This window comes from Malurus melanocephalus, unplaced genomic scaffold (assembly GCF_030028575.1).
Source record: "Malurus melanocephalus ecotype Western Australia unplaced genomic scaffold, MMel_1.1 scaffold_0, whole genome shotgun sequence".
In the NCBI taxonomy this organism is placed as follows: Eukaryota; Metazoa; Chordata; class Aves; order Passeriformes; family Maluridae; genus Malurus; species Malurus melanocephalus.
The window spans coordinates 10,821,719-10,846,146 of record NW_026623232.1 but is presented as its reverse complement, the minus strand read 5'-3'; the positions used below and the strand labels follow the sequence as shown (position 1 = coordinate 10,846,146).

General features: G+C 43.2%; 1 protein-coding gene and 1 long non-coding RNA gene across 3 annotated transcripts in view; one reads left to right on the top strand and one right to left on the bottom strand.

Moving 5' to 3' along the window:
- The window catches only part of FOXN3 (forkhead box N3), a 157,794-nt gene that overhangs the window by 8,240 nt on the left and 125,126 nt on the right, over window positions 1–24,428 (top strand). The window contains exon 1 of one of the 2 annotated variants that reach the window (XM_057384770.1): window positions 16,277–16,297. The exons of the other annotated variant lie outside the window; for it this stretch is intronic. The gene's annotated coding sequence lies outside the window, so the exon portion shown is untranslated. Of the gene's footprint in view, window positions 1–16,276; window positions 16,298–24,428 lie in introns of those variants that run through there. 2 annotated transcript variants of the gene reach the window in all.
- Window positions 499–23,782, bottom strand: LOC130584972 (uncharacterized). The gene is made up of 4 exons (XR_008966545.1): window positions 19,702–23,782; window positions 5,864–5,983; window positions 5,171–5,275; window positions 499–4,919 (listed from the first exon to the last, which is right to left on the bottom strand). It is a non-coding gene; the product is annotated as an uncharacterized LOC130584972 (long non-coding RNA).

Genomic DNA, 24,428 nt, shown 5'->3' with positions numbered 1-24,428 from the left:
CTGTGGCACACCAGGGAGCTGTGGGAGTGGTGACAGCATTGCTGGGAGAGCTGCAGCTGGGCTTTTAACAGGGAGTTTGCAGCCAGGTGTGGAGTTTGGCAGCCTGGRCCTGCCAGGTCTCTCAAAAGCAGTGCTCAGTCGGGAGCTGTGCTGGGGACTGCTCCTGCAGGCTGGCTCTGGGCTSCAGGGTGCGGATGAGCAGGGCAGGGTGCCTGCAGAGCTGCTGGGTGCTGGTTATTGCTCAGTTCCCACTGTGTCACTGACGAGTGGAATGTGAGCCTGGCACAGGGCACAGCCAGCCATAGCGCCGCTCTGCTGCACCTTCAGGCTGGGCAGGGGGAAGTGCTGAGCTTCAGGCACAGTTACTGGTGACTCTGGCCACCGGTTTTCTTCTCCAGTCACTCCTTGTGGCCTGTGAGTCAAGCACGATTAGGATGTGTGTGTTTGTAATTAAGTAATGCTAACGAGAGCCTTTCGTTACAGGATGCATGGGTGGGTGCTGAGCTGTAAATCTGAGCTAGCGAGGCCTCTGAGAGCTCTGTTCAATTAATCCAAACACGGAAATATTTACTAGAAATAGATTCCTTTTCCAGTGACTTTATTTGCAAATTTTGGTTAACAACAACAGTTTACTCGTAATACGATCATGTCAAGCAGCRAGTGGGGTTTACTGTCATTCCTGGCCTTTCCCACCAAGTGTTTTGAGCAGAATGTGGAGTGAGTCAAAGGAAGTGCTGGCTGATGGATGAACAGATTGCGGCACAGTCATCTATTCTATTGCGCACTTCCAGGAAAACCCCAGCAAATTAGATGTGCYGTTTTTAACTATGCAGAGAAAACTAAAGAAATTACATTATGAATGAAAAATTAGGTGGAAATGTCTGCTGTCTCATAAACAATTCAGGAATAACTCCCTCTAAAATATTCTGGTTTATGCACGCATTTAATTTGTGCTCTGGGAGCAAAATAAAGTTGCTAAGATAAAACATTCTAATAATGATTTATGTAAATTTATTTGAACAAAGCAGTAATGTAGTTGCCTATAGCAAATTGTTTGGAATGTGAAATGGCATTTATGAACTGCTTCTCTCTATATGAATACAATGGAGGATAGGAGAAGCTGCATAAAGAAAATGCAATTTTGCATTCAAAATGGACTCTGATGCCATGTCTAGTGGGCAGGGAAGCCAGTCAAACAGATTGCTGAGTGTCTGATAAAATAATCTAGCTTGATTCTTCCTAGCCTATTTATAGCATGTGTTTAATTCAAAATTTAAGTATGTGCTGCAGATGACCCTAACAATCATACCAGGGCCATATATGACAATACAAATTGTTCGCCTCACATTGCACATATGCAAAATCTCAAGTTGCTTTGCAAGCAGAAAATCAGGCTCCATATCCTCAAAATATGGCTGAAAATAGGAAAACAATTGTAGTCCCCAGCTGCTACAGGCATATGGGGCCAAATTTATCCMATCTGTTGAAGGTTATGGAGTTGTGCCAGGGACGACTTTGATCCCGTATGTCTAGCAAAGTGGAACCAATATGTCAATACAAGACATCTTGCTACTTCTGATGTTCTCCCAATAAAACATCATCATTCAAAGTGGCATGAATTTCCCAAGTGCCCGAGTCACAAACACAATCACGGGGGGTATTTCAAAAGTGCTGTGATTCCTGCTATGTTGATGTTAAAGCAGTGAAAGACAAATTGGCTTTTTCCTCAATGAGGGCTCCAGCCTAGGAGCTGCTGGTACAAGCGAGTGTATATCAGCCTTAGGCACAGAAACCAAGGGCCATTTGAAGCATTTTAAGCAAAACACTGCAGGACAGACAGCTGTTTCTGCATTCAGGTAGTGCAGAGCATGTTTCACTTGAAAAGCTTTTTTCGGATCAGGAATGATAATGCCGTGTAGAAGTAGTAGGGTTATTTACTGTATTTGYTTTGACATACCAGAGCATCACTAGATATCTGGTGATGGGCAGAGCCCYGAAATCTGCATTCAACTTCAGGCATTTACAAGTTTAAGAGACATTTGAATCCCTTGCTTTGAAAAGGGCTAATTTCCTAGTCCCTAGCAGCTAGTCTCTTGAGGCCTAGAAGGATTCAAGTTAAACAGTGCTAAGCAGTGCTCTGTCATCTGACTATGGTTCTGGTGACATTTTTGCAGTTAAGTTCCTCCTGATTTATTCTGGACAAGTTCTAAGTGCTCTGTGTAGGAAAGCTGTGTCTTCTCCTCAGGACTTCACTGGTGGCAACAGAACAGTCTTTCCAGCACCAGGCTGGTGTATTAAAGGCAATAATGAACAGAAAGTGGCTCTCTTTGGTCTCATGCTTACAGCAAGGCTGTTCTTTTGGACCCTTCATGCGTATCTGAGCAAGACAAGGAAAATCATGTAAGTCCTGGCATAACAAATCTGAAATTAGAGTCTCTGACTGAGCTGGTGTTTATTTCCAGCAATGCTACATTGAACTCTGTGAAAGGCAGATCTTGATAAACACTGTTTCTTCGGGTAGCTGACTAAGTTTTACATAAAACTATCCTGGGAGATGATTGTGGGGTTTAAAATGTGACTGCAGACATTTATAATCAAATTACTTTGACCCCATTCAGTATATAGTAMCTTATAAAGAGGGTTTTGAATGGCTGTGGACAGAACCTCCTCAGTCTCTGTGTAGAAAGTGCATAGGCACTGTTACCCTGGAGTGAAGAGGTGTGAARGTACCGTGGAGTTGCCCCACAAGCAGCAAATGGAAGATGATCTRTTTTGCTCTATTTATTCCTTTGTGATCACTCTCCCTGGGGCTTTTGCCTCTGCACACTCTGCATTACTTATGGACTGCCAAGCCAGATCTCCAAAGACATCTGAGAAAACCTGACAGGTTCTGTTTTGAATCTCGATCAATGCTGTGTTTCTCTCCAAAGCAGAATTAGCCCCTGGAAATCGGGGTGAAGCCATTTGTGCCTTTTGTTTTGCTCTTTGGGAAGTCATTCGTTTGTCGCAGCAGATCAAAACCAGGGAGATCACCACATCATTTGCTGAGATGGCACATCTTCCTCCAGAAATACTGGTTAATTTTAATAGCTCAACTATTTAATGTGCTGGGTTATAGCTAACACTGTCTGTTACTTGTAATGAGCTAAACTGGGACATCTCTGTCACTTGAGGGTGCTACAACTGAAAGGAGGGTTTCATAAGAAGCTCTTGATCTGTCAGTGGCAACCACAGCTCTTGCATCTTCAGCTGAGATAAAAGCCCTGTTTGCTTAACAGGATTCAATTTTCCTCAAAGAAATAATTGAAACAATAGGAGAATCACCCAAACCTGCACCGAGCATTAGCAGATGAGCTGGTTTACAATCGATCCATTTGGAAAGGAAATAATGTGAAGATTGGTCAAGGTAATGATGGTATCGGATGATAAAATGGACACAGGGGTGGAGAAAGCTTGTGAGGGATATAGTGTCACCTAAAAGCTTTGCAGAAGTGCTTTTATTACCCTGAATCAGCTTGGTTTTGCACTGACACTTAGCTGTTTGCAAAGAATTATACCTGCTTCTGAGATAAATACATCTGGCTGTGAACTCTTAACCTCTCTTTTTCAGGCCTCTTCTGGGCAGTGGCCTTGGAGAATGAGATGCCTTCAATTTTTCAAATACAGAGTTAGAGAAAATGGGGTGCAAAACCATGGTACATAATTTACTAGTGAGCAGAACACTTCAGGAAAATTAGAGCCATTATTGAATGTAATGAAACCTGACAAATTAGACTTTCATAGGCCCTCCCTGAGATTAGCGTGATCCATTAAACATGCTCTCTGACTGCTAAATGGCATTGTCCCATTTCCCCATAAGAACTTGAGAAATTCTGAGGTAACTCTGGCTAACAGCTGATTGAAAGCACCCAATCAAGAGCTCCTTAAAGTAAGAGGAGAAATTATCCTGATTAACATTATTTCCAAGAAGGTAGTCTCTAAGTAGGCTGTAAATTGTGTTAGAAGCATTTGGGTATTGCAGGGAAGGCTGAATTTGACACTGAAGTGGCCACAAAGTAATGTACRAATTGGAATGATCAAGGGAAGAACATCTTGTGGATTGTGGTGGGAAAATTGAATTACTCTCAGTTGCATAGGTATTSCAAATGTGTACATTAAAGTGAATGATACACAGTTTAAAAGAAGAGCAAGCAAATACAAAGAGCAGAAAAAGCCCCTTTCACAAATCCTTCTTGCCTCATTATTTATATCTTAAGATTGTTTTTACAGGGAGTACATTCGTATGAKCACAAATGCGTTATCCATTATACTAAGACATTCCAGTGATGCAAACTAAATTAATGCAATAGTATTCCTTAAAATAATTGCTTTTTCCTGACTGATTCTATGTTAAGACAACGTTTAAATGACAGCCATTAGCACCTGAGACCTGGTCAGTGWTGCTGACTGAGCTGACATGAGATAAATGGTGAAGGATCTGTGTGACAGAGTAGGTACTGAATTTTACCACAAAGCCTTCAAACTGGGAGTCAGTAAGAGAGTGTRTAAGTTGTCAATTTGGGATAGAGGATCTTTATCTTGTGGAAGAGGTAGTGAATGGATATTCTCTTGTGCCTTTAGGGACCACCTTAGACAGCTTCCTCAAGAAGAGGAGATGCTGTGGCTGTGGTTGAGCACAGTAACATTCCAGCACAGATGAGCCTCTCCGTCAGTAAATTGTCTCAAAATCCAAATCGCACATCTGAAAATGTTGTGTAGCATACGTGTGCTGGAGCGATGCATCTGCAGTTTAGATGTGCTTGTTCCATCTCTTGGTGAAACCCATCACCCATCCCACATCCCAGTTTGGGAGATGCTGCACACTGCCAGGCACAGTCCATAATGTCTTTCAGAAGCTTCCAGGGCAAGGATGCATGACACTGAAATGCAATAAAAATTAAAACTTAGAGTAATGGCAGGCATTAATAGATATTTCTGATATTTCTGCATCAAAGGTTTAAGTGAAATGCTAAATTGCAAATCAAAAGAGCCACATGACTACAATTTAATGCTAAGAGCTGTCTAGTCTGATAACGTCATCTCATTCCATAACATCTTCAGTGACCAAAGCTGAATCCATAAGACTGATTTGTGGTATTTTTCCAGGATGACTTTTTAAAAAGTGGCTCACCTAGTAGGGCTTTGGGTGGTGTTTCAGCCGGAGCAATGGGTACTGGTACAATTTCAAAGTTCATCATAGTATGTAACGAAGAATTGAAGGAARAAGCTTTTAAAGCTGGAAAGGAAAACAAGCACTTGAAATACAAATAAGATTCCCATAATCCTACCTCTGCCTAGAAGGAGTCTATCRGCATGGCTGGTGTGGTGCTAGTGTRGTGCACAGCAGAACACGATGAACATGATGAATGTGAACACATTCCTAGAGAAGTTAAGTTTATTCCCCCCCAATCTAACTGTTTATAAACATTTATAGTACCCGTCCCTGTAACATCTGAGCTCTGTTGGACATCGTTGTTCAGGACTGGCAGCTCATGCCTCCTATCAAGAGGACATCTTTAAGGARGATCTCTGTTGGTTATGATGTAGCTTATACATAAAAATATTTATGGTAGCTGCTTTCATCTATCCTCTTCTAACAGATAAAGCATTTGAGTGCAGGCTGAATGCCTGCTATCTTCTCATCTCCTTGACATTCATTATAAACCRAGAAGACAAGTTTTTTAAAAGCTATTCAGATGTTTTGTGCCGTAACTTTCTCTAGTAGATATAGTCCTATTGATTGCAATGAAACACACAGAGTAGAACAGAACAGATCAATTGAAAAGTAAAGTTAAGACAGCAAGCACACTTCTTTTCCACTTACCGTAATGGAAGCAGTTAGGGCTGGATCTATCCCAGGTGTAAYGCTGCTGAAGTCAATGGAGTTGTACCAGCGATGAATTTGACTCCCAGTGTTTTGTTTTGACCTTTCCAGAAGGTTGCTCTGCAGGAGTGAAACTATTAAATACAGCCAGCAGTACTGAAGTCRAAATATAGAAAAGGTAAGGCTAGTGTGCGTAGCACCTTTTTCATTAAGAAAGAGGGCTGACTTTATAGAGTAAGGGTAAAAGAATTGATTCCAGATAAGTGCTAAGCTTGGTTTCAGGTTTCCCTGGTGAATAACAATCCCAAGTTGGCTTAAGACTTGAACATCTCCTCATTTGTGCTTGGCTGTCTGGAGGGGGCTGCATTGTCTTTCTGTACAACTGTGCATTGGAATGGGTTTGAGTTGGAGATCAGAGCCTGCAGAGACACTTCATCTACTCGCCAGTGATCCATGTAAACAGCTGAACATACTTCTTCGTTCAAGTTCCAGTGCCCTGAAGTTGCTGGGCAGTGCTCAGTGTGATGATCTTTATTAGCGGGTATGCTTGGATTTCAGTAGACGCCACAGGTTCTTCACGCACTGCAATGGTCTCAGGAGGGCAGGGACTAGTGCTGTGACTTTGGAGTACTTTCAGTTTCAAATCGTTCTGTTTCCTATCTTTGGGTGTACTAATCCAGGCTAAGAGAGAGCAGCATGATCTGTGGCAGCTGGCAGGCAGCAGTGCAGCCCAGAACGGGCCCTCCCATTGCATTGCCCTCCACTGAAATTCCCAGTGGTCTCTGAGAGCAGTAACGGTGAGCATTGTCCACAGGGACAGAGGCTTTGGTGACAAGGACAGAGATGGAAAAGCTCTGGCTCCTCTCAGAGAGCTGAATTTGCAAGGATGGCAGAAGTCCACAGAGGGGTACCAGAGGTGTGCTGCAGGAGATGCCTTTGCCTGCAGGGGGATCAGGGCAGCTGGAGCAAACACTGGTGCTGCCACTGGGGAAGGGAGAGCTGTGCCAGGGAGTGCCCAGAGATCTGCCACTGTCACACCGCCTTGGCCCAGAGGTGATGCTCACAGGTGCTCCTGGGGTGGCTGGCTGCGTGCTCCTACTCCTCATAGCTCCTTCTCTTTTCTCATGTCCAGGCCTCCCCTGCCCTTTCCTTCTATGGCCCTTTCTCTCATCTTTCCCAACAAAGCTCCTCTCCAGCTGAGCTTGAGACTGCTGATGTCTGCAGCCCTGACATGGACTGAGACTTTTTGAGGGCAGTGTCTGATCCCACATTGCCTGACTCTAAAGGACCAAGGCATCCCCTTCCCCTTAGCTACTTGTACAGTAAATGCACTGATTTGCCACAAGTCCTCATTTGCCTGGTGGGACAAGGGAGGAGGAGTAAGTAGGTCTAAAGACTCCTTGAGCCACTTGGACCCATCCTGCACATGCAAGTGAGGTGGGAGGATTTCAACACAGACAACTCTGAATAACACCATTCATGTTGGTGGAAAAGGTTTTTAGTCAAATACAACCTCAGTATCCTCATTTGCCCTATTTCTTGTGCCTTGTAATTCCKTTACTGGGTGAGGTTTTTCTCTCTCCCATCGGAGGCTTCCAAGCAAGAGACCATGAAGTGGTCTCCTGCAGTAAGGCCTTTCCTACTTTTCTAGTCTACTGCACTGTGTTTACTAGTTTCTTCTAAAGTGTTATCGTTAATAATTAAAGCTAAACTGTGCTTGTTAAATAAATGAGGAATGCACATGTTCAGATGCATTATCTATGTTTTAATTGCACTCATTTGTTGAGGCTGTCCTTGGGTAAGGAGGCAGGAGCCTTCTGTCTGAATGAAGGGCTTGGGAGCTGCTGGATCTGGGCTGAAGGACTGGACCCTCATTTGTTTGCTTGGGAATTTTTAAAATTAGCATAGTGGTAAACATCATCCAGTGCATGAGATGATATTTCTGGGGACAGGTGGCATTCTTCTGCTATGGTCTTTMTAAGTGTGGAAAGATGACTTCCTGGGGTGAAATCTTTACAGAGGGGGTTTCTTACATCCAGGTTGCTGTTCAGGATGTACAGGCCAGCCAGGTGAATCCCGGTGTCTGACGTGTTGGCATCCACGTGTGTTCATACTGAGGGCTTTGCAGTGAGCGCTGCCCACGCCTGCCCCCACAGCCTGCCTAGGGCTGGGCTGCCCCTGAGGCTCCCCAAGGTGTTCCCTGTGCTGCTTCCTGCACGGGGGCTCTGGATGTTTTATTTTCTGCTGCAATCTTCTCAGKGGCTGTTAGCCCTGCTGTGCCTGTGTGACATGCTCACACCCGTGCCCATTCTGCGTGTGACCCGGCAGGTCCCAGTCAGCTGCCGCCCTGCAGGGTTCACTGATCTGTGCGCTGGAACATCCCTCCCTTTCAGAAAGCCATCCAACTTCAGCTTAGAACTGGTTCTAAAACTAATTGCTGCACTGAGTCTCACAGCTGTCCTGATTAGTGATTTGAAACTTCTGGACTCAGTAACTCTATCTTCATTAGGAAGATCTGTTTTTATGATAATTGTCTCTAAAGAGGGCCTGGGGGATTATTAAGAGATGGCATTCATTATCAGTAAAAATACCATGAAGAAATATGATAGACAAATGTTGATGTTCTCGATGATGTAAACTTTCTTCCGCAAGGAAACAATTTTGTCTGAAAAGCATAATTATCTTAATAATTATCTTGAAAACTAAATGGGATTTTGAGGCTTGGTCAGGGTTTTCTAGGTGGTTGACACCTGCAGTACTGAGCAGCTGGGAAAGGTAAGGCTGGTTATTTGGTAGAAAAAGCCCTAACACAAACCAATAGAAAAAAGGATGTGAAGGAAGAGTAGTAGGGTCATTAGTAAGGAAGGGCTTYGGTAGAATCTGACATTTGGAAAGCAGGATTAGTTGGAGAGGAATGAACTCAGGCTGCAGACACCAGCTTTGGAGCTCGAGGGCTGAATGCTGATAGAATATGGCAGATGGAGAACAAAGGATTTTTGTTTTATTTATTTATTCATTTATTTAGTTAAATAAGAGGTTACAAGAGGGGCTAGTAGCTATGAGATCTGCTGGACAATGTGGTGGTTCAGTTACCAGTAAGAGGGCTTGCTGGTGCGAGGTGAAGGTCTGGTAAGGCTGCCCTGGATTGGGAAGAGATGGACAGAGCAAGGTGATGAGCAAAAGGAGTGGCTTGCTTGCTGAATTTCTGGAGGTTTTCTAACTACAGAAAGTAAAGTGAATATCAAAAGCATTTGTTGCATATCAAAAGCAAGAACCATGCACTGATAAGAGGCAGCTGTAAGATCAGAGTCAGATRTCTGTAGCTATGGTCACTGAAGGAATGTAGGTATCCTTAAGATACTTTCCTACAGCTAGATGCTGTGGGAAATAAAACTGAGTTTTATTAAAAGACTTCTGTCTTTAGAGAGGAGTTGCTAATAGAACAAGAGGGAATGAATTGATTTTTTTTTTCTGTACCTCAGCTTTGCCTTCTTGATGTTTATTTTGGTTATTGTGGCTTCTGAGGCATTTTTAATTAGTATTTCTTTCTTAAACTGAGTGCCTGGRAATGGTTCAGAATCTCATGTCCGAGGCTGCAGAAAAACATAATTTTATTGAAAAGGAATGGGAAAGTGAATTTTCTCTGAGAAGATAAGCTTTTGAGTGATTGTTTGTATCTGCATCTGGAAGAAAGGAAATTATTATTTCTTATGGCAGCTGAGAGATGGTCATGAGGAAAAGGAAGCCATTATTAATTAATCATCAATTATTATTTTAATATTTATGTAGCACTGTGTGACTGGTGCCCCACAGGGATGGCGGATCATCTCTCTGCCTGAGGAGCCTATATTCTAAATTTAGCCATGATGATGGCTGCTCATGGCAGATGATGTGTTTTCATCATTCCCTGCTCTGCCTCAGCTTTTCAGTTGAATCCCATTTTAATTCCCCTTTCCCAAYAGAAGGGAGCCTGCACTGAGCAGGAATAGCAAGATCAGAGTCTGAAAGAGAACAATCAATGCAGTAAACAGAGAGACAGAATTAGACGTCTGATCTCAGAGTTACATCTTGCAATCCTTACCCAGAATTGCAATAATGTAAACAAAACCTTTCCAGGAATAAAAAGTGCAGGATTTGGTGCCAATTTGGAAAGACCTACCCTTTCCAGGCCCTCAGACTGATGTCCAAGTAAAGTTTTGGGATTTTTTTCAAAGTCTTTAAATTGACACAAACTCCTTAAATTTAATGTGAGACCTGGCCTCCATGGAACTGGTGGCAGCAATACTGGGATGTTTCTCTTRCTGGTGTTTTCCCTGACCTTACCTCTTCTGAAATCCTGTTGCTATTTCTGTGCTTTGAAGCAGATGTTTCTGGTGCTGTGCCTGTGCCTGATACTGCACTCCGCTGGCAGCAGTCAGTAGGGTAATAAACTCTGATACATGAGTTACGATAAAACCCATATATTTAAATTCTAAGAATTAGCTGGTGCATCACAAGGGTTGTATTGTGTAAGGTGGCAGTTCCGCAAAGTGGCAAATTGGACTCTGCAATTCAAAGAATACGTTTATGTGGCAGCCACTTGACGTGGAGTGGATTTGAAAAAGCAACTGAAAATATGTAGTACTGAGAGAAACTAGCATTTATGTAAAGTACCTATCATTGTCAAACTGTGGTGTAGTGGCTAGAACAGAAAATGGGAGTCAAACAGTCTAGGGTTTATTTTTGGCTCCAGAGTATCTGTACTGAAGTCAAATTAATTGGAGCTAAATACAGAAGTCTCTCCTTATAGGATTTTTGATCCACTTTCAGAACTCTGTTAGAGATGTGTGCTATTTTGTTTTTCTCAAGGATGTTCTAAAAGCATTGAAGGAAGTTGCTACATTTTATATTAATATATGCAAGATTTTTTTCCATAAGCATGTGAGTTAGCATGAGATGTATGATTTCTGTGCTGGGAGGGATAAATGTGTGGAAATYTATAGCTATTGCCAGGTGCCAGTCTTAATCAGAAACCTGTTGGCTTCACTGACATTTTGCATAGATATTTCCCCCTGTCAGGTGTCCTACTTAAATAGAAGAAATACTTTRTAACAGTCTTACAGATGTTTCTGGGCAGAGAGTCCCTGTCCTGCAGAGTAGAAGTCCAGGACAAAAAGACAAGTTTTCATGTATTGGTACATTTTCATTCATTTAAACAAAAAATCTGAATAAAGGAAGTTTAAATATTTTGAATGTGACTTTTGCATGTTAAAAAAATTCTTTCAGGAACCAAATCAAATCAAATCACTGTGATGTCTYAGAGGAATGCCTGCACAGTGCTCTGCTAAAGGTATCCCAGGAAACTCTGGAGGAACTCTCTTAAGAAGTTCAGCCTCCTGGATAGTGAGTTTATCTTTGGGACATTGTTTACAGGACATGCCATGGTTTGGCTGTCCCTACACTGTACTGTGCAGGGGGTAGCAGATATATCCTTAGAGATTACCACACGAGAGGATGTTGTGGTTCCCTTTTGTTTCAAGTAGCTTGCACGTCCAGACTGTTGCTCAAATGTGCTCCAAAGAGTAGAGGCAAGAGACAGTCTAAACATACGGGCAGCGGATTCTGCAGAGCCATGATTTGGCAGTGGTTTCATCTCTCTGGGCTGACTTGGGCCTCTGTTGCACTGAGTATGTTCTCTGTCTGCATAGAGCTGGGCATGTTCCCTTTGGGAGTCAGTACCTCACAGAAGTAGGACCTAATCCAGTACTTGAAATGCACAGCCCTGAAATAATTTACAGAAAAAGCTGTGTAACAGGGTTGTTACCATCTTGTTCATCTGATTAGAAATGAAAAGCAGAGCTATCAGAGGAGAGCGAGACACCAATTTGGTTGTTTGTATTGCTGTCTCCTGCTGGCAGCAGAGCAGGATGGGCACAGGACTAAGGTCAGCCACAGCTGGTTTGGCCGTACTGGTTTGTTTAATGGCTGAGGGCCAGATACACCCAGGCCAGTGTTCATTTCTCTGCAGGATGGTGCCCCTAGGCAAGACAGGCACCTAGCAGGATGAACATTCTGCTGTAATTGCCCCCTCTTCTCACAAGCAGGGAGCTCAGCAAACCTTCTGGCAGGACTGTAAGATGGCACTTTTGAAAGTACATGAAGGCTGAAGCAATACTAACTTCACTGAAAGTCATTTAAAAGTCAGTGATACCTGGGCTCTTAAATCTTTCTAGTGTTTTTCTCACAAGTTACCATCTATATTTGAAAATATAATCTCTTGGCTGTGCCTCCATTGCACCACCCATCTGAGGCTCTCTAATYAAAGCTGTAAATATCTATAAATCTGTAATACCTTATGAATTCTCTATATTGACTTGAATTTTGGGATGTTTACTGTATGAATGTATTGATTTAGGTTAATAGAAARAATAACCCAGTCAGTAATAAAAGCTCCTGGTAAATCAGCCCAGTTCAGGTGGGTGACAGGCAAGGACAGAGAGATCCTGCAGCCAAAGGCCAGCAACTCAGCATGAGTGGCTTCTGTGGCCAGTCCGTCCTTTCCTCACTGCAACAAGGGAGAGCCCAGGGGAGACCTACTGAAGGGAGAGCAGTGTCTCCTGATCCATAAATCAACTGTAGTCATGTTACCATCAGGTGACACAAGATGCACCTGTCTGCTCTTCTTTAACTGGGTGTTAAGCAACACCTCGGGTTTAAAGGCACTGTCATTATCATGTCACAAGCCACCGACAGAAGTCCAGTGGAGTCCTCACAATTAGTTTGTTAGATAAACAGTGTTCATTCTCCAGGTGCTGCTTCTCATCTCAAGGCTGCCTCTCCCAGTCGCAGCAGCTGCAGGATTGTGCCCTGGGAAAAGAGTGACATCTCACACCCCAGGGAGGTGCGGTCAGAGCAGCRGAGGTGTCACTCACTACAGCATGCTTCGCCATATCCCGTGCACATGGGGGAAAGCAGCCATAGGTTATCCCATTTTCAACAGCTGGTATGGACCTGTACCATTTTGCCTGAAGCCATTCTATRGACTGCAGGGAAAAATGCTAGTGATCTGCAGGAAAAGCCAGGCTGCCGGAGATGGATGTAACATTAGGCTTAGCTGCAAAACCAGAAGCAGTAGAATTTGTAACCCGAGTATCTTCTTTTCTGGTCGAGCTCCTTGGGATATTAACTCGCATTGTTCTAACTCAGTCTTTTATCCTTGTAGTTGACAAAGCAAAAGAGCTTTTTTTTCTCTGGTAATTTTCAGTATATTACTTTCTTGTTTTAAATAAAGCTCCTGCTCTATTTTTGAATAACATAATGAGTGAAAAATTACTTTATTCATCCTGGTGGCAGGACAGCAATTTGTCACACTGCCAGCTAGAGGACCTGGATCAGAAACAAATTTGGGTTCCCAGGCTCTATGCCAGAAGAGCTGAGACATATTTTTGAGGTGATGTACTTGGACTCTAGGGGGAGATTGTTGACTGAACTGAGCTGCTTTCACAAACATCCTGCCAGCTGAGCCTTGACACAGTACTGGTCTTTGCCTCAAATGGGCAGGTCCTCTGCTCTGCACTGTGTGCTGCATCTCAGAACTGCTCCCAGGAGCTGGAAGCACAGGTGAAGAAKTGAGGATGCTTTCAGTGGAAATTCATGCAGGTTCACATTTATTTATCACTTATTGTTCCACTGATCCAAACAYAAGGATCATGTGGAATAATGACTGTGGGTTGTTGGAAGGGGGGGTTGTTGCCCTTTTCATKTGGGGCCAGAACTGAAACTTGAGCAGATGATGCAAAGCCATTGCTTGCCACATGACCACCCAGGACTTGACCTAGCCCCACATCACCCTTGGAAAGCACTCTCTGTCACTTCCCTGTAGCCCTTCCCGCCATGCTCCATGGCTCTTCCTCATCTTCCAAACCATTTCCACTTTGGCCATGCTCCTGCTATCTTATGTAGATGCCAGGTGGAAGCTGGAGTCTGGGATTTACAGTGGAGCAACCCTGAGAAGTTTGGTAACTCTGAAGCTGCAGCTTTTTAAAAGGACTGAACCTCCTCTGGCCTGATGTGTTACAGTTAGTGTTTGTGTGAGGCAGCATCTTCCAGCTGCTATTCTTTTCATGGATAAAGATATTGTCAGCTGGAATGATCTGCTTCCACGTTTTGTATGGACATATTAAGTGCTTGGAAAAGCTCCAGGTACTCCAAGTGAGTCTAAAAGGGGAAAAACTACAGAGTGAGACTGCAATGGAGAGAATGTTGTTAGGACCATTGTATTGAAAAATATCACCCTTTCCTCTTATCTGGGAGACAGAATACTGATAATTATGACTGTAAAATTAGATGGTCATTGATAGATATGTTTATATGTTATTTTATGATGTTTATGTGTACCTGTAGTTATTTCACAGAGTGAAATGCAGATTATTAGTAGCACTGTTGGAGCAGTAGGTAGCTGCATAGACCTGAGTCAGGTGTCCTAGTTACACGATAATTACCATAATACACAAGAAATAGGGGTTTCAAGCAAAGCTATGAGGTGACACGTTTGAAGCAAAGGAAGAATTTTTTTCACACAGTCAGTAGTTAAAGCATGGAACTTCTTGCYACAGGCTGCTGTTGATGCTGAAGCTTACGGGAAGCTTTTTGAGAGTTGATAGAAAAAAAAAAATTCAGGTTTAGAGCACATCACAGCATCTGACTGCATCTAGCATCAGCTTTTAAGCAGCAGGTCCCTGGAAGTAGAATGCTGCAGAGTATCACTGTGCATTTGCCCTGTTCTTCCTTAGGACATGGCTGGAACCATCACGTGGGCAAGAGGAGCTTTGCTCTGACTGGCTTCTTCAACTCTTACAGTAAACATTAAATGGAGTTATGCGACAGGGAGGTAAGGGAGAAATGAAGGTGGAGGGTTGGATGCAGATTAGCGCTGGCCTAAATCCAAGGATGCAATCAAATAGTGCACAGAGCCACAGAGCACCGGGGTACCTGAGGACAGCTTCAGCCCAGCTCCCTAAGGACTCTGCMGGAGCCAGCATCATGCTTCCCGCTCAGTAAGGCAAGCACAGGCATAAATATCCACCTGGCCAATTTCAAGATCTTATTCCATCTGCTTGACCTCTGAGAGAGGAAACTGCTCAAGTGGAACCCGTTAATTTCAGTAAGGACCCCCTTTGGGTACTTGACAACTAACATCCTAGTCTTGAACAGGTTTGAGCACACACTTGCCATTCACACCTCAACTACATGGATCACCAAAGGCCCAGTTGCCAACCTACACTTCACACATGAGTGCCGTGTGTTTCTGGCATCCTAAATCTGATGCGTGTGTGTGGGAATTCTGAGGCAACCCTGGCTGTGTACAAGAAGTGTGCAAGACCAGAGCTGTAATCAAAAAACACATAAGTTACTGATGGTAGTGCTTGTTTCAGCCCATTTGTTTTGYTTTCTCCATTGTTGTAAAGGTTGTGACAATGGACAGAAATACATAAAAGTGAGGATGATATGTGTATTCTCTGGCCTCATACAGTCAGCTCTTAYGGGTTTTCTCACTTGGCAAAGTGACTACCCTGTGATCACTGGAGCACATAAATCCTGGCTTTTTTTTATTGGAACCTGTGTGTGGTTTTGGATGAGCAGAGAGAAAATTTCTTTTATAAGGAGGTGAGCATTATGTGATTTAAAGGGGCCATAGTTTTCATTATTTGTTGAATCTATGAGTTTTTTATTTTGTGAACATCTGAGTTTTCTGACTGCAGGTAACAAATACCTACAGTTYGTTGTAATGCTGTGACCAAAGCACAGAGTAGCCCAAAATTTCCACTGTTTGGCATACACCGGGGTCTTGAGAGCTGTGAGATTATGTTGTTTGAAGAGCCAAGAGAAAGGAGGAGTTGCGGGAGCAGTTTTCCTGTAGAGGTAAGAGCCTCAGAGTGGCTTTGTGGGCTGTGTTTGCCCTGGTGCCCAGCGTGATCCAGCTGCCTGCACCTCAGTGGCACCAGCTGGCCCCAAAGTGGCGATCAGCATTACCCAGGGCTAGCTGTGTGCCCTACTCATGGCAGGGTCTCGCCGGGGTTGGCTTAGACTGATGTCTCAGGAGCYCTCACAGGTGACCTCTGCAATCAAAGCCATCCAGGGCACTCCCAACAAGAGTAGTGGCATTGGCCAGTCAAGAGATTCACTGACACTTGTAGCCAAGTGTTGACTTTGTTGCACGCAGTTAAAAGCTGCACCCTCAGTTTGTTTGCTCATCCTCCCCCAGATCTGGCATTCCTCTGATCACGTAGTCAACTGTAGTTTGTTATTATTTAGACCAAATTGTGCCTTGGGCAAAACTGACATCACTGCCRGGCCTTATTAGGGAAATGAGGAGCAGGGTGTGGGGAGCTGGCTGCAGGAAGTGCCACTGTTTCCCACCACTGAACTGGGAGGCGAAYGCCCCTTGCCAGGCAGGTTAGTGGGGTCTGTGGTTTCAATATAGCCCTTTGCCAACCCTCTTCAGTTACAGGAGGCATTGGAATCTCACTAGGTAGAGAACTTTTGTCCTGGTTTCAGCTGGAATAGAGTTAATTGCTTTCTGGTAGCTGGTAGTAATCCAATGTGTGTTTTGGATTTAAAATTGAAGGTAATATTGATAACACTGATATTGTAGTTGTTGCTGTGCAGTGCTTACCCTAAGTCAAGGACTTTTCAGTTTCTCTTGCTCTACAAATGAGCAGGTCCAGAAGTAAACTGGGAGGGAGCACAGCCAGGACAGGTGACCCAAACTGGCCAAAGGGATATTCCATGCCACAGAACATCATGCTCAGTATGGGGGGAGATGGCTAGCAGGGGCTGATCATTGCAGGGGTACAGGCTGGGTATCAGTTAACAGGTTCTAAGCAATTGTTTTGTGCATCACTTGTTCCTCTAATTGTTATTGTTATTGTTACTGTTATTAACTTTATTTCAATCATTAAATTGTTCTTAACTCTTGAGTTTTACCTTTTTCCAATTTTCCTTCCCATTCCAACTGGAGGTAGAGGGCAGTGAGCAAGTGGCTCACTTAGCTGATGGCTGGGTTTAGAATGCAACAGCTTTTGATAGGTTGACATGCATGCTATGTGGTGTAGCCTGCTCCATTGCTATCTTGTGTTTGCTTTTTTTTCTAATTGCCATTTTAGAGAGCGATACTAACAGGGCTACATGGTTTCTGTGCATCTCTGGTAATTTCAGAATAATGGATTTAAATAAATGAAGCCTAGTCACATAGTTGTTGGTAGGTGGTAAAGTCCTTGTCTTCAAGTAGTGCWGAATTTCTTAGCTTAGTTTGGAAGAAAGTGATTAGTGAAATTTGCAATAATTATTTCATTTGCAAACTTCCTTTGCTTGCCATTTTTTCTTCTCTTGTATTTAAATATCACCTTGATGTTGCCTTATGTCTCTCACACTTYACCTTACTTTATACTCTACTGGACTTTAGCTATGTAATTCCTGTCTTTCCCTTTTATCTAGTTGTTCCTGACCTTTGGAGTTGATTGTGTAACCAGAGGTGCAAGTAATGTTTTCCCACTGAGGCTCAGACACGTCATATAAAACAGTGCCTTTAATGTCACTGTGTATCTGCTAGTTCAACCTGTAACGAGTTGCTAAAGTTAAAATGAATGAATGCTGTGAGCAGTGTATCTTACCAAGAGAAGTACTATTTGAAGAGAGTCAATGCCTGTTCCAAACACCACCACCTGTGCTGCTGATACCCAGCCATTACCTGCCTCTTCCTTCACACCAAACAGGATAACAAAAGCATTCTTACAAATGGGCTGTTTKTAAAACATGTCAGAAGCTATTTTGGTTCAGCACCTAAGAAAGGAAACTGTGTTTTTTTAAGACCTCAGTTTCCATTTTGGCACAGATTATGGATGTTCACAGAAGTATCAATAAGTGCAGRCTATGGAGATGGGCTGCTTCTCACTGAACATGTATGTGCTGTTGTCTTCTTTCTTCTTTAGACCTGGCTTTCATTTTGAGGTTAGACTTTAATTTCTGAAGAATGTCATTTAAAGCTATGTATAGTGCTTTGTGATTACCTGGAACTACTAATGAAAAAGACTTGGCACTGGCAAAATAAATAAGTAGGAGCTGCAGCTACTTCAACTCTGCTAGAGGTAATAAAAAGAGACGGTCTAAACATTTGAGTATTTAACAAGGGGTCAGAAGCAAATGAAGTGTCTGTTGCATTGCAAAAAGTTATACAGGCAGAAGTTGACAACACAGGAGGCTCCTGCTCCCTGTATTTAAAGTTTCCTTTGCCRTTTGTTTTGAGTGGGTTCAATGTTGTAGTGAATAATTTATAAGCAGCATGAATGAGCCCATTAGTCACCTTTTCAGATCTTAAGTGAGGTTTGTGGTTGTCATTACATGGGTCTTCTTTTCACAAGCATGGCAAAAGGATGGCTTGGCAGCTGCCTGGTTTGTGCTGGCACAGCCCCGACTGGCCTGTCTGCTGCTGAAACCCCAGCTCTGCTGCCCAGCACTGGTCCAATACCATGCAGGGCTTTCTCCAGTGATAGCTTATTTCTTTTTTCTTACATGTGATCTTTGGTTTGATATGGTGTTGCTTTCATGTTGGTGGTATTTCTCTTAYGGAAAAGAATATTGAAGATTGTTGACAGGTGATGTGGAATAAGTAAAACCCTCTACTTGCATACAAACAATARAAGTGACTTATCTCCTCAACTGTTCTTAAAAATTTTGTTTTAGCTGTCTTGATTTCAGCTGTGATGGAGTTAATTTTCTTCCTAGTAGCTGATAAATTCTCTGTTTTATTATGAGAATGACATGGACAACACGCTGCTGTTTAGTTGTTGCTGTGCAGTGCTTATCCTAAGTCAAGGGCTTTTCAGTTTCCCATGCTCTGCCAGCGAGCAGGTGCACAAGAAGCCRGGAGAGAGCACAGCCAGGACAGCTGACTGCAACTGGCCAAAGGGATATTCCATATCAAAGAGCATCATGCCCAGTATGTAAACTGRGGGAGATGGCTGGGAAGGGCTGATCATTGCAGGGGGACTGTGCATTGCCCAGGAGGTGGTGAGCAACTATATTGTCCATCATTTGTGTGTGCATCTGGGGATTTCTTTCTCTCCCTTTCTCGTATCTCCTTTTTCACTACTATTGCTAATGTAATATTGTACTTTATTTCATTTATTAAGCTGTTATTAACTCACAGATTTTACCTTTGTGCGAGTCTCCTTCCCATCCCACCAGGGGTGGGAGGAATGAGTGACCACAAGYGTGGTATTTAGTTGTTGGCTAGGGTTAAACCACAACATAGCCATAGCATTTTTCTGTCCTTGAAATGCTTATGGAAGTGCTAAACTGTGCTGGAACTAGCTGAACCTATGMACAAGGCTTAACTATCAATATTTACAAGACTGCAGATTTAAAGAGAAAAACATTCCCAAGATTATTTCATAGTGCTTTGGCTGTCGAGGCTCACCCCATGCTTATGGCATCCCTGAGAGAAACCTGTGGAATGTGAAATTTGCCTGCACAAAGTCTGTGAGGTACCAGATACACCGTATCTCCCAGATCATTGCAGCTGCTCCCTGAAGTTACCTGTTGCCAGAAAGACTGGGCCTGTGCCAAAATTCCAGGCAGAAATTAATGTCCCAGTGAATAAGTCAGTCCATAATAATAGTGCACTCTTGTCACCAAATAGAAGCCAAATGCTGCTTACAGGGAAACCCACCTCACAGAACATCATGTAGCAGCCAGAGGGGTGATTCTCTGGCCATAGAAGTTGCTGCTGGGATGTGCGTACTTTAGCTGTGCTTTTTTTCTGTGCCAGCTTTCCTCCTTCCTCCTGAAACCTTGCTTACCTGCTCTGCCTGATGGCTGCTCCCTTGTTCAGTCTTGGAGGCCACCTCACCTGTAGCTGTAGAGGGGAGCAGGGGACAACACAGAACCTTTCTGTAGATGGCACCGACTCTTTTTAGCCCTTCCACTGCAGTTTTTCTATGCTTTCCGTTCCTTGCCCCTTGGTGGTTTTGGTAGACTGGTCTGTAGCATTGAAAAAACACCAGGGGTAGAAGTCTGCTAATTCATTTTAGGACACTCTGCCTGTTTGCCACAACCTGCACCCTCTCAGCATCTCTTTCCAGACACCACTGTAGGTCAGCACAGCCATGCTTGTGCTTCATCCCTGCACCACCTCATGCAGGCTCTCATAACTGTCTCTGCATTGTCGCAATCTGGGAATCTGCATTTCACAGGATTTCCTCCGGGAACAGTGTTAAAGAAACGTAAAGGAAGAGTAGAGCCAAGTAGTGAATAGAGGAAAGGACCCTGGAATATCCTGGGCTACAAAGAGCTGGAAACCAAGCTGGGACTCAGTATAGTTGTGGCTAGGAAATGCACCTGGCACAAGCAAATGGTCAGAGAATAAYTGCCTTCTGGCTCACAGCAGTAGTGATGGCAAACTATTTTTAGTGTCAGTTCCCAAGAACTTCAGTTGATGAGATGTGAACACACRCTTCACTAACTGTGAGGTCCTCTTGCAACTTAATTTTGCATGCATAGATACACAAATATAGGACAAATTCCWGAAGTTATTGATGAAATCAACAGTTTGTATTCAGGAAAGCTAAGGCAGAGCTGGAGATGTTGACTTAATTTTGTCTTAGTTTTAGAAATTCCACTTGGCAGTGCAGTTTGGGAACTTTATAAAAAGAACATGGTTTTCCCCAAAACTTTTGATCTTGTCTGCAGTGCTGGCTGCTGCTTTTCCTCCACACTGCTTTTGAGAACAAAAATACAGTTGATTTCTGGTTCTGCTGATTACTTGTAAGTTTGACTTACCCCTGCCAAGTGGTGAATACTGATATTGAGAAAATGGCGGGCCACATTTTGTGGCATTACAACTTTACAGCAGATAGCAAAGTCCAAGCACCAAACTCCAGAAAACAGTTCTTTCATTTTTCACTGTCTTTAAACACTGCAACTGTACCAGAAATACTGGCTTGTATTACAGCTGATGTACCAGCTGAGTTAGTTAGGTGAGTTCAGACCAGTACAGCCATTATTGCAGAAGACTTCAGTAAAGATATGTTTATCCCAGCAATATTTTGCTTTCTACTGACTAGGCTACTAAAATAAAGCTGCATTGGCAGAAGCTTTGCTTTCYCAGTATAATGTAGGTTTGTGCTTGGAGTCCTTGTATATTGAGTAATTACACTGTGAAAGCATCTCTCATACGTCCTACATATATTAACAAACGTATGTAGGACAAATGAGCATGCATAATGCCCTCTTCCCACCACRCTCATGTACAGAAACACAATTGCTGGTGTCAGCTGGAAATAATTTTAGCACTAAGTATACACATTTTCCTAGAAGCAGCAAGTGTTACTACAATAACATGGTAAATGTGCATACATTAATTTATAAAGGAGCTCTTTAATAAAGACTGTGTATTTTATTGGAAGAAATTAACTATTTTAGCCTGTGAAACAGAAATGCTGTAGATAGTTTTGTTTGCTCACACTTCTGACAAAGCTTTGTATCGGTGCTCCTTTTCTCACAGATTCAGTTCTGTTTCTGTTTGGTTTCAGCTGCTGGGGAAAATGAGAACTTGAAGAGTAATTAAATGCAAGGCTGGGAAAATGCTTTGTAAATCAGATTCCATGAGTGAATGAGCAACAGATAGATCTAGTGGTAAGCTGGAGTAAGCTGGGCCTTCACTGCATGTGCAGCTTATAGCTTAGTTCTTGCAGTGGGTGAAGAAAGGGGAGTGCACACTTGCAAAAGCCATGGGACAGGCAGGGAAGGTACAGCTGCACTTGGAGCAGCTGCAAGGCCAGAGCTGCTCTCTTTCAGGGCAGCAGGGCACTGTTCATCAGCCCGTTAGGTGTGTTACCTGTGTACAGGGCAGGGACTCTGGCTATTCTGGTATTGTTCAAAGAGTTCAGACATGGATGTTTCTCTGCCCCAAATGCAGGCATAGTGCAAAAGACAAAACCAGGCTGGTCTGCTGTAGTTAAAAATAAAGAAGTGTTGATACTGCAGAAGAGTGCTGGGAACAGAAGTTGTGAAAGAGGAAACGAATGAACACATACTGTATTCATGATTTCATTTTTATAAGTTCTTGAAGGTGTCCAGTGTGCCTGTACTCCATGCAAGATTAAATCCATTGTTTCAGAGAAAACAAGATTAGAAATATCAAGACTGATGGGGACACACCAGTCATTCTGCATGGGGAAGAACTGGCACAAAATGAGGTGACCAGTGTATAGGTGTCAGGGCCTGAGCTATGTCTCACACTGAGGGTCTGATCACACGAATCAGCAGCCCTGTCCACATCACTCTTTAATGTACATCAAGACCCTTCAGAATTGGGAGGGGTTTTTGTACAGCTGTGTGTCAAATTCGAAATCCTAATAAGCAAACTTCGCTGGCAAACTTGCAGCAGACTTCTGGGAAGAAATCTGACTCTGATATAAAGAGAATAAACATTGACAAGGATGCCAGTCAGTAAAGACATGGTAACTGGAGACCATGTTAGGAAGARGGGCTTAAAAGTGAGAATGAATAGTGCAGGACTGTTTAAGTGAGGCAGGTGAGGCCAGAAAGGAGAAGGTAGAAGTATTCAGCCTGCTTTTGACTGGGACAGTGGTGCTGTATTTTTGGATTTAATATTACAATTATGTTGATAACACACTGATGTTTTAGTTGTTGCTGTGCAGTGCTTGCCCTAAGTCAAAGACTTTTCAGTTTCCCATGCTCTGACAGTGAGCAGGTGCACAAGAAACCATGAGGTAGCATGGCCAGGACAAGCGACCTGAACTGACCAGAGGAATTTTCCATACCATAGAGCATCATGCCCAGGATATAAACTATGGTGGAATTGGCCAGGAGGGGTCTATTACTTCTTAATGACAAACAGGGCATCAGTCAGCAGGTGGTGAGCAAATTTTGTTCACATTATTTGTTCCTCTTCGGTGTTACTTCCCTTTCTCTCCCATATTTTTACTATCTTAATCATCAACATCACTATTATCATCTTTTATTTTGTTTGAATTATAAAACTATTCTTATATCAACCCATAAGTTAAGGATTTTTTTTTTATTTTTTATTCTGATTCCTCTCCTCTCTCCTTGTGTGTGGCAGGGGGAGCAAGTGACTGTGTGGTATTTAGTTGCTATCTGGGTTTAAACCACGACACATGGTCATAATGCTAGCAAAGAAAGATGTTCCCAGCAGAGACAGAGATTGAGGGGGAAAGATGAGCCTGTGACYCTTGCTGTGCTTGTGTGCTTGATGGCTTGTGGGAAATTTTCAGGGATTCCAGTCTAGAGGAGGATAAGAGATAAAGGAGTATAGGGAGATGGCTGGAAATCCTCATTAAGTAAGATACTGCAACATCTGCAGTTGGTATTCTGAAATCTGAGTGGAAAGATTAGACTGTTGTATATTAGCCCACAAGGCTAAAGTGCAGCTCTGCGCTGTTGGAACTTCTAATCAGCCTTCAGTACGGCCAGTACTTTGGTCTTGATGTACAGTTTCATCTGTCAGTGTTACAAATCTTCTGCTAAATGAATTAGTATTATTGCTGTCTCAGAAATGGGGAAATCAACACCCTAATAAATTCGTTGTCTTGCCTGAGATTAGTTATTTGATGGCCATACATCAGTTGTTCTGCTGCTGCTGTAGTCTCCAAGCCAGCAGTTAATGTTCTTTCAATGGTGCTGTGTGAGACTGTATGCTCCTTTCTTAAATTAGTTATATTAGGTATTCCAGCAAAGAGTCAGAAGTTGGGGAGTCTTCCCAAAAGATGAGATGGCAGTGTTCACCTTGCTGCTGGTATTTTATTGCTCTGCAATTCAGCAGCTCCACTTGCTGTCGAGCTCGGGCAGCCAGCAAGAGGCTGCCGAGCACTGCTGCCTCTCATGGGGCACCTCAGCGGGGAGCCTCTGCCAGCCCTGTGACCCAGCAGTCAGTCTGTCCCCTGCTCTCCAAACCTTCCCCAGCCCCTGCTGCTGGCCCCTGTGCTTGATCATGCTGGCTTTTCTGTCTATACAGCAAATGTCTCACAGTGGCCCCTGAATGCAATCTTTAGTGTGCACTCTGGGAAATTCCTACCTGCCRTGGAAAAAAACAGTAAATTCTGAAACTGATAACATTCCACCAATGCTGATGGGGGATTTGGCCGCTAATTTTGAACAGAACTGAGCTGAATAGGCTGCATACATAATGTATTCAGGATACAATTTTCTTTGCATACTATCCTGCATCTCATGAGGCTTCCCCCTTCTCACTTCAGAAATACTTCTCATTAGCTGAATTCTTCTTGGTAGTCTTTCAAGACACTTGACTTTTATAAATGATAATAATTGCAATAAATCTCCTTGCTTGACAATAAAGAGGAATGTTGATTCACTCAGAAAAACGTCTGAAGCATTTGGAGTAAATTCAGATGGGTGGAGTTATGACTTGATAATTTAGTTTGGGTTTGAAACCAAACGGCCATGAGACAAGAACTGTGTAAACTAATGATATGCTGACTGTTGGAGTGTTAGGGCTGGTGCTGTCACAGGGCAGAAGTGCTAG